This window comes from Vombatus ursinus, unplaced genomic scaffold (assembly GCF_900497805.2).
Source record: "Vombatus ursinus unplaced genomic scaffold, bare-nosed wombat genome assembly UNPS02014811.1, whole genome shotgun sequence".
In the NCBI taxonomy this organism is placed as follows: Eukaryota; Metazoa; Chordata; class Mammalia; order Diprotodontia; family Vombatidae; genus Vombatus; species Vombatus ursinus.
In genome coordinates, this window is record NW_020954589.1 from 5,311,430 (window position 1) to 5,321,868 (window position 10,439).

A 10,439-nucleotide genomic window follows, 5' to 3' on the forward strand; every position below is an offset into this window, starting at 1 on the left:
CATGACAAAGTAATTTGAGCTGATGAGGTCACCAAATCAGAGAGTAGAGAAAGAGGATAGAATAGGGTGTGGACAAAGCTTTGGGATAGATTCACAATTACAGAGCATGATATGCATGATGACCTAGAAAGGAGACTGAGAAGGAGTGGTCAAGCAGGTAGGAGAACCAAGAAGGAGCAATGTTACAAAGACCCAGAGAAAAGAATTTATCAGGAGAGGATGGTCAACAATATCCATTAGATTGTAAAGTCCTTGAGGGCAGGGACTGTCTCTTTTCCTATCCTCAGCACTTAGCACAGTGACTAGCACCTAGTGGGTGCTTAATGATTGTTTATTGATTGATTTATTGAAATACTATAGAGGGATCAAGAAACTTGAGGACTGAGAAAAGGTCATTTATCAGAGATGGCCATAAAGAGTCCACTGGTAACTTTGGAAAGAGCAGTTCCAGTTGAGTAATAAAGTTGGAAACCACATTACAAAGAGCTGAGAAGTGTAACTACAAGGGGGAGGGAGGCAATGCTTGTAAACAGAATTTTCCAGAAGTTTTGATGAGAGTCTATAGAAAATGATAGCTACAGGGAATCATAGAAAGAGACTCACAAAGGTACATTTTAAGAATGAGGGAGACAGGTATATTTGTAGACAGCAAGAAAGGTCCCAGTAGATAGGGAGAAATTGAGAGTTAACCAAGGAAGGATTGTGAAAGAAATCTGCTGAAGAAACTGGGAGAGATAGGACCAAATGTATGTGACCTTGGCAAGGAAAAAAAGTTATTTAACTATCAGAGATTAGACTAAAGGAAGAAGAAAGGGGGATGATGTCAAGAGATGATATGAGCTCAGATGCAAATTGAGGTTTCTGGGGAGGGTTATGACCAATGTGAGAATTTGTTTTGCTTAACAAAACATTTTTATAACAGGGTATTTATTTTGCTTGCTTTCTTAATGGGGGTGGGAGAGAAGAAGAAAAGAAAGTATATATTTACTTGAAAATAAAGTTTTCTTTTTTAAATAAGGGATTATGAATTCTAAAGAAAGGAGAAGAGGGCCTCTATAGTCCTAGTCATAGTCAATGGCCTCTAGTTTCTCAGTAAAGTATGAGACAAGGTCCTCAGTTGAGAGTATTGGGGAAAGGGTATAATGAGAGGCTTGAAAAGAGAAGAGAAGGTTGGGAGTAGTTACAGTGGGGATGAGATAGCAAATTAATGAGGGGTAAAAAGACTGCCTTACTTCAGTGAAAACCCAGTGGAGATAAGATAACAAAAAATTGTAGTGGACCTAACCTCCAGCTCCATTCATCATGAGATAAGTAGGAGCAGAAGAAGTGGATGTCCTTCTGACAAAGCTCTGTGCTCTATAATCTCGTCAAGTTGATTGGAGAACTTATCAAATTGATCACCAATGCTTTCCAATGCTCTCCTGTCAAATGCCTGCCAGATTTTATTTGGATATTCCATCATCAAATCAAAGTCATGAATGACTAAAACCAAACTCAATATATCCTTCCCAACCAATCACCTTCTTCCCCCCCCAAAAAAAACACAGTATTCTCTCTCCTAACTTTCTTAGCATTCTTCTAATCAACCAGGTTCAAAACCTCAACTTCTTCTTTAGACCTTCCCCCTATTTTGTCCTCTCTATTCAGTCACCAAATTTTGTGCTTTAATTAGTTCCCTCCTTACCATTCCTACTGTCACTTTATATCTAGTCTATAATAATATAAATAAGTGTGATTAAAAAAATTAAAGAATATACAATCTCAAAGTTATCAGAACTTTAGGTTTAACATGATCCAGTCCATACCTATAATCTACTCAATGCTATAATAATAATAATAACTAATATTTCTATAGTGCTTTAAAATTTACAAAGCACTTTGCAAATATGATCTTATTTTAACCTCACAACACCTAGGAAATAGTTGCTGTTATAGCCCTCATTTTACCTATGGGGAAACAGAGAATGAGCAGTTAAGTCCCTTGCCCAGGGTCACATAGCTTATGTGTCTGAGCCTGGATTTGAGCTCAGGTCTTACCTACCAAACAAGTATTTATGCATCCTTTGTTTAAAGATCACTAGCTAGGTGGCACAGTGGATAAAGCACTGAACCTGGAGTCAGGAAGACTTATCTCACTAATTTCAAATCTGGACTCAGACACTAGTAAGTATGTAACCCTGGAAAAGTCACTTAACTGTTTTTGCCTCAGTTCCTCAAGGATATGGCAAACTACTCTAATATCCTTGCCAAGAAAACCCCAAACGGGGTCATGACGAGTCAGACATGACTGAAAAACAACAACAGCAACAAGTGAAGAGAAATTTTAAACCCAAATCCATTACACCTTGGGATAGCACTAAACTTAGTCATTTTTTTTCTTACATTAATCCTAATATACTCCTTTTCAAATTTCACCCATTGCTCATAGTTTTGCCCTCTGACGCCAAGAAGAACAAGTATAATTCCTCTTCTATAATACAGTCCTTCAAATATTTGAGGACATCTATTATGTTACCCCCACACCTTCTCTTGTCTAGGTTAGATATGCAAAGTTCCTTCAATTCTCATATGGAAAGGAATCAATGGTTTTTACTATCCTGTTTATTTGCTTCCTTGCTCTCCAGCTTATTAAGATACCTCATAAAATGCGATATCCAGAACTAAACATAATACTCAAGATGTGTTCTGCCAAGATGGAGTACAGCAAAACTATCACCTTTTTATTCCTGAAAGTTATGCCTCCCAATGCAGCCCACAATTTCATTAGCTTTTTTGCTGCTATATAATAAGAGCTAACATTTATATAGTGCATTAACACTTCCAAAAAGCCTTACACATGTTAACTCATTTGATCATCACAACAACTTCGTGAGTGTAAGTTGCTATTATTACCTTTATCTTACCAGTGAGGAAGCCAAGGTTGAAAGAGGATAAAGAATTTGCCCAGAATCACATAGCTAGTAATGGTCTGAGAAAGAATTAGAACTTGGGTATTCCTGATTTCAAGTCTGGCATTCTCTGCTATGCCAGCTAGTTGCCTATGTGACACAATTGATACATACTAAGTTTACAATCCACAGAAATTCCAAATTTTCCCCAGAAAACTTCTGTCCCATCAACAATCTTTTTTGATCACTGCTCTATAATCCAACATACCAGTTTTACCTCCAATTTTTATGTCCTCTATAGATTAGGTAAACATGCCTTCTACGACCTTACTGAAGATCCTGGAGGTGGGGCATAGAAGGGGGAAGGAAGGAAATGGTGAACAGCACAGGGCCGAGGACAGCTCCCTGGGACACTCTAATGAAAAACTTCTCTCCAACTCAACACTGACACATTAATAATCTTGGATCCAATAATCCAACTACTTCAAAGTCACTGAACTATATTACTATCTAATCCTATCTCTCCATCTTATCCACTAGGATAGCATGAATTTGTCAGATGCTTTGCTGAAATCAATGTAAATGATTTGCACAGAATTCCACTGACAGAACAGTCTAGTTACCTTATCAAGAAAGGAAATGGGTTAGTTTGCAATTACCTATTCTTGATAGTCAAGCTAGCTTTTAGTGATCACTATTTCCTTTTCTTGATGTTTGTCATTCCTTTAATGTTTAGAATTTTGCCAGGAATCAGTCAAGCTCATAAGTCTATAGTTTGAAGCACAACAATAAATAGGGTGAATGGAGTTTTATTTCCAGAGCATCAAATTTTAGAGAATGGTGGCAATTCTTGTACTCCTTTTCAGCATTTAGAAACAATAGAATTCAGCATTTATACTAAAAAAAATCAGTGTAATGAGGAGGGGAGATTGGACAATGAGATCCCAGTCCAAGTAGAGGGTTGGTAAGCCTGTTTCCAGGAATACATGATTATGCCTAAATGGGAGGCTGCGGCTGGAGGAGTAGGGTATTTTGCTCTAGGTTCGCAGCATTGGGCAGGTGTGCAATGGCTGTTTCCTGTCAGCATGCTGCATCATGACTAAACACCCTTTGATTGGCTGCTGGGACAAAACCATGTGCATACAAAAGGTACAGACATGCAAAAGACCTTTCTCCTTGGCTGCTTTCAAGTAAGAAGATAGAAATATTGTAAGCCTCCAGATAGGGACAGACTAAACAAGTGTTTCCACTGCCTGGTGGCCTTGGTGCCTTTTCTCCCTGCCTAGAGGTGACAGAAAAAAAAATTGTGCCTTTTATTATTCCTATCTCTATTACACTTTTTTTTTTCCTGATCTTAGATGAACAGTATCAGAGATAGAACAGACAAGGTCATGACTGTGTTTTGAAGATTAGAAGAAACACCAAAGGTCCAGCAACTGGAGTCCACAAAAGACTCTTCTGATAATTGCATCAAGCCAGCCCTGAGGAGCAACCTGCTTGACCCAGGCCTTTAGTGAATCACCCCAGCCATCAGGGCACCATGTTCTACAATCAACTATGCCATACTAGAAGTGAACTTGGCATGAGCAATGTTTACTGACAGCCTCCTTGAGTCTACTCTTCCCAGGGACCAAAGTGGTAAAAGGGAGTTTCAGAGGTTTTTGTATTTCAGTTCTTGATATATCTTCTCCATAAATATCCCTTTGTAAAAGTTAATAATGGTAACTGGTTAATTGATATTGAGAAGAAATCAATAGATAAATTGATTTTAGGATTCTAAGCATTGGTTAGATATTAAGGAGAAGGTAACTGGTTGATATTGGGGAAATACACCAGATGGAGGCCTGTGAAGAATAGCGTTATAAAGACACTCCCAGGTTCCTCAGAACTACTCCTAAAATTCAGAGGGGAGAAGGAGCCGTGCTCTGTGATCCTAAATTACTAGTGTAGCTTCAGAGTGTAAGCCTAGAGCCCCAGAGTATGTTAATCAAAACAGGAATCAATTAATAAATAAAAAATATTAAGCATGTATATGCCAAATACTATTCTAATACAAACAGAAATTTGAAGATATTCCTTCCTTTTGAGGATTTCACATCCTAAATGTAGCAGACAACATATAAAAAAATTCAGATACAGGACATAGGGACATCAGCAAGTGAGGATTCTTAAGGGCACAGAAAAAGGTCAGATTTTGAAGCTAGGTAATCCTCCATCTCCCAAGAATAATTAAAGTTGGTGATTCCTGTCAGTGTGAACTGTCTCATCTCTATTCCTTCCTGGATATTGGTCAGGAAGATGTCATGGAGGGGTGAAAGGAAAGCAAGGAAGAAGGGCGTGTATGACAGCAAGTACATATAACAGATGGGGTTTTTTGGGTTGTTTTTTTTTGTTTGTTCGTTTTTTGCTATAAGATGCCTCATATCTATTTGATCCATTCTGATTTTCAAGGAACTTGTCATTGTTGGGGCAAGGTTTAAAGCCTTCCACCTCTTCTAGAAAAAGAAATTTATTTTCCTATTTTTTCTTCCATAGCTTTCATTTCTAATCCAATTTTTTTTCCTTCAGAGCTCTCATTTCACTTACAATTTTTTTAACTCTTGCTTCATCTCTGTAGTTGAAATTGGGCCCAAGCTGTATTTTTCTTTGAGGCTTTGCTTGTAGATGTTTAGGAATTGTTCTCTTCTTCTGGGTTTGTATCTTGAGTACCCTTGTCACCAGAGTAGCTTTTTAAATTGGAACTATTTGTTTGCTCATTATTCCAGCCTACTTTATAACCTTAGACTTTCTGTTAGGGTTGAACTCTGGAGAGAATGTCTAGACTGGTCTATTCTTGGTATATTAAATGTTGTGTTATTCCAGATCTTAAGGACAATTCAGTCTGGGGACTTGCAAGCTGTCTGCTCCCAAAGTGCTCTGATTCAGAAAAAAAGTGTAATTTCTGTTCTCCTTACATGAGTTCTGCAAGTTCTTTATCTGGGTATGAGTCTAAGCAGCATATATGTGGGTTTGATCTATTTAAAATTCTAGCAGATTGCTGCAAGACTTAACCACTATCAGCCAGCTAGAAAGCTCTCCTGATTCAGTGGTAGAACTTTAGATTCCACTTTGGTCTGAGATTCCTGCCCTGGTTATTCCACTGCAGACTTCAAACTGGGCTGGGGGCTAGAACTGAGAACCTGTTTCATTCCTGGGGTCAGCAGGTATCTGCTTCTGGATTTTCTCCTTGATCAGTACACAGCCTAAAGCCCACAAACCTGTCCTCACTCTGTACTGCCACCCCTAGGCACAGGTGCCCTTGTCATTCAACCCTGGAGCTATGACCCAGAACTGAGCAGTGAACTGACAGTTGGTATCTGTTCCTGCATCCTGCAAAAGGCTGGGCCCCTCTTTACTCTATTTGTAACTTCTTGTCTTTGTGTATAACATCTCCTCATGCTAGAGTGTTCTGCATAACCATTTCTGGTAAAAATCTTCATTCCCTGTGTCTACAGACATCTCTGTCCTTCTCCCAATGCCAACCTAGGCTGGAAAAATGACTCACTGTAATTTTTTTTGTTGTGTTTCTCGGATTCAGGACTCAGTCTGGTATATTTTCTACATCTGATTTGATATATTGGGGGGAGGGGAAACAGCACAGCTAAACTTCTTCCTGTTACTCCACCAACTTGGCTCTGCCTCCCCTTTTCTTCTCATGAAAATCAATTATGTTTATGTCTTCAGGATTTCTGTCTTGAGAGGTCTTGTTTGATAAGGACACAAGAAAAAATAGATGAATGCTGAAGTTGATGAGGATCATGTTCAAAGACTTCATGAAAGATCACAGGATTATAGATTTAAAGATGAAAGAGACCTCAGCAAACATCTACACCAGTATCTCACAAACACACACACACACACACACACACACACACACACACACACTTTTCAGATGTAAAAACTAAGACCCAGAAAGGTTAAAGTTAAATGATTTGTCTAAGGTCACACAGGTATTTAGTGGCAGAGCTGGGATTTTAACCCACATCCAATATCCTTTACAATATACAAAGATATTAAATTTCATCATTGCATTTCCTGAAACATCTCACAACCCCCTTTATAACTCAATAAATTGTTCCTGACACTCAAAAAATTAATCAGCTCGCAGTCAACCTAGTGATAAGCCTCTCTGAACTGAGTTAGACTGATTCTCAAACAACAGTGATACAGTCTATTGTCAGGCCCATACTGGTAACATCACCTATTAAGGAAATAAAAAATAGAAGTGAAAGAGAATGTGATAAAAGAAGTTACACTGCATGTTAAGTTAATACCTATATTAAAAGAATTTCTATAAAGACCTAAGTCGATAGGATTCACATAGCTATTCCTGTTCAATATTAACTTATCTGGAAGAGAGATTACGACAAAGGCTGAATAGAACCCTGTTCAACCACTGGATACATGCATAAATGTCTCAGTGGCCAATAGAATGCTGGCCCAGGAGTAAGAGTACTTGTGGGTTGTTGTGGAAAAAATGCTTTGCAAACATTAAAGTGCTATGAACACTGAAAGATCCACCAAGTGCTTTCCCCACGACCCTATAAAGTGTTATTATCCCTGTTTTATAAGAAATCAACTTTCCCAAAGTCTCACATTAAGTGTCAAAACTCAGACTTTGAAAATAGGTATTCTGGCACCAAGTCCAATGGTGCTCCCACTACATCATGTTGTCAATGAATCTCTATTTCTTTTAAGAGAAGCTGTTCAAGGTATTGTTTCCCAGAAAGAGGGAAATGCTTCTTCTAGAGACTATAACATTAAAGTCCCAGAAAGAGGGAATTATGTAGAAGTTTTTTTCTCCCATTGAAGATTCAATCAATCAACAAGCCTGTGTTAAGTACTTGCTATCTGCCAATACTATGCAAGGCACTATGGATACACAGATATTTTACTAATTAATAAGAAAAAAATGCATTTATACCTCCTGTATTTTCCTAAGGATCAAGATAAGAATATGGAAATGAGTCAAATTAAAAGTCTTAGTAAATGTGGCATATCCTATTATCCTTCATACACGGGAATATACAAGATGATGGGGTGGGGGTAGGGATGGGTAATATATTAGCATCTAGAGGGATTAAGACATTCCTGAGTGTCCTGCAGGAAACTAGAAATTCTAAGCAATGAAGAGAGACAGAGGACAGCCAATGAAAAAACACAAATACTGGAAATGGAATGCTGTGTACGAGCAATAAGAAGGCCAATTTGAGGAGAATGTAGAGTGCTCCATAAAGGGGAGTACTGATGTGTCATAGGGCTAAAAAGGTAGGATGGGTGAGGACAAGTTGTAAAGGACACTAAATGCCAAATGTGTGTGTGTGTGTGTGTGTGTGTGTGTATTGTTCTAGAGATGATAAGGAACCACTGAAGTTTACTGAAGACAGAAGTGATATGGTAGAACTGCACTTTAAGAGTGACATTTGAAGAAATGGAGAACAGACTTAATAAAACATTCTGTCAGAGGTAAAGGAACACAGTAAAGGAAGAACAAAGTGAGGTAGGAGCTTCCCATGTCCTTGGAGATCTCCACTTAGGAGCTGTACCCCATCTACCCTTCTCTTACCCAATACTACATCAGTAATAGATGATCTTTCTTTGTGGACTATGACTCATGGCTCTTGAACTGTTTTCTCTCCAGAGAGAGCCCGATGAAGCTTCCGTTCACTAGATATGACTATAGTCATTCTATTAGCATGGCAGCCACCAAATCTGAGCTCAAACCTAAGTCCTAGCTATAGCCGAAATGAAATCAATCTAGGAGGCCAGAAGCTGTTTAAAATTTTTATTCAGTTCCAGCAAAGTTAACAAATAAGCACATCTCAGGTAAGAGAGGGGAAGGGAAATTGTGGTAGAGTTGGGGCAAGACAAACAAGAAAGACTCTCACAGAAAGGCAAGAATCCACTTTCCCTATAGGCTATACACCTCCTCCTACCCTCCCCCCCAGCAACTTTCTCTCTACTTCTTTATGGTAAAACCCCCAAGTCATAGGAATGGATCACAGGGTCTCAATCTGAAAAGAACCTTAGGAATCACCTTGCCCAACCTCACTTTAAAAAAATGAGTAAACTGAATCCCACAGGTGATTACCTATTACCACAGGTAATAAGCATCCAATTAATGATCTGACTTCTGAAATCAGTGCTCTGATGCTAACTTCTCTAGTACTCCTAGAAGCCTGAAAAATATCATCTATTGTGTCCTGCACAATAGTCAGAAGCTCCACCACCAGCCATTCATCCCTAGATGCTAACTCTAAGCAGTCATTGACGGAGGCCAAGAGGCTGGAAACGAGGACCATTTTTATAAATAGGCAGTCAATTCTGAGATGTGATCAATGAAACTCCAGTCATCAACTCCAATGGCCACCCAAGTAGCAGAATTTTACCATTAGAGATTTATTCCATTGGAAATAAAGCCCTCCAAGGCTTCCTTCTCCCTCGATCCCTACCTCCAAAAGAAAGTAAGCTCCCTGAAGGCGGAGATTATTATGGTTTTGTTTTTATATCCCAGAATCTAGTGGGCCACCATTGCACAAAGCAGGCATGTGATAAATATTTGTTAAATTTGAAGGTCTTGGGGGTATTTTATTAAAAGAAAATTACTTCTGGGAGGGGCAATAATTAACACCTTTATCAGCTCAAATCTTCCTGAGGAGTAGAGTAGGTTGTCAGCTGGCTGAAACTGCAGACTTGGAGGAATGGAACAAGGAGAAGACAGGAAAAGGCAGGGCTCCAGGAGAGTGAGGGACAGAAAGGGTTTCATGGCAGTATACCAAAAACAAATTATCCAATTAATATTTTTGCCCAGCCTCTTGGAATCAAAGATTTACAATAAGAAAGGGCCCTTAGAAATCAAAAGTACAAACCTCTCATTTCAGATGAGAAAACTGAACAGAGAGATTATGTAAAAATTTCCCTATGATCACAGTTGGTAAATTTATGAGGCCATATTCAAACCAAGTCTTCCTGACCAAGTCCAGTGCTCAATGTCCTACAGTACACTGCTGAAAAGCAGTTGTTTCAACTCCAGACTCATTTCATAGTCTCTGCCTCTACCTTGTATACATGTAGAGGTACCAAGGTACAAGCCTTGGCATTGCCATCACCTGGAACCTACTTTCAAATAATTTTTACACACTGTTCTTTTGGGTGCAATGGGACATGGGTCATAGGACTAATGACCCAGCAGACCTGTTGTGGGGTGGGGTGCTGCAAAGGTGGGATGAAGTCCTGCTCCTCTCAAGCAGGACATCTCCAGCCAAATGGATGGATCACGTTTCCTTCTGGGCCAGATGCTAGAGAAGCTGCCTTTTCCAGTTACATCCTCCAGGTGACATAATGACAATGCATAGCATTCTAGTAAAAATATTTGTGCCCAAGATACTCTTAGGAAATACTTCCCTTCTGCCCCAAACAAATCCAAAAATATCCAGCCTAGATAAAAGAATTTGAGAATTGTAACTCTGAGCATAAATACTTAAGGCCAATGTGATCTTGACAAAATTCATC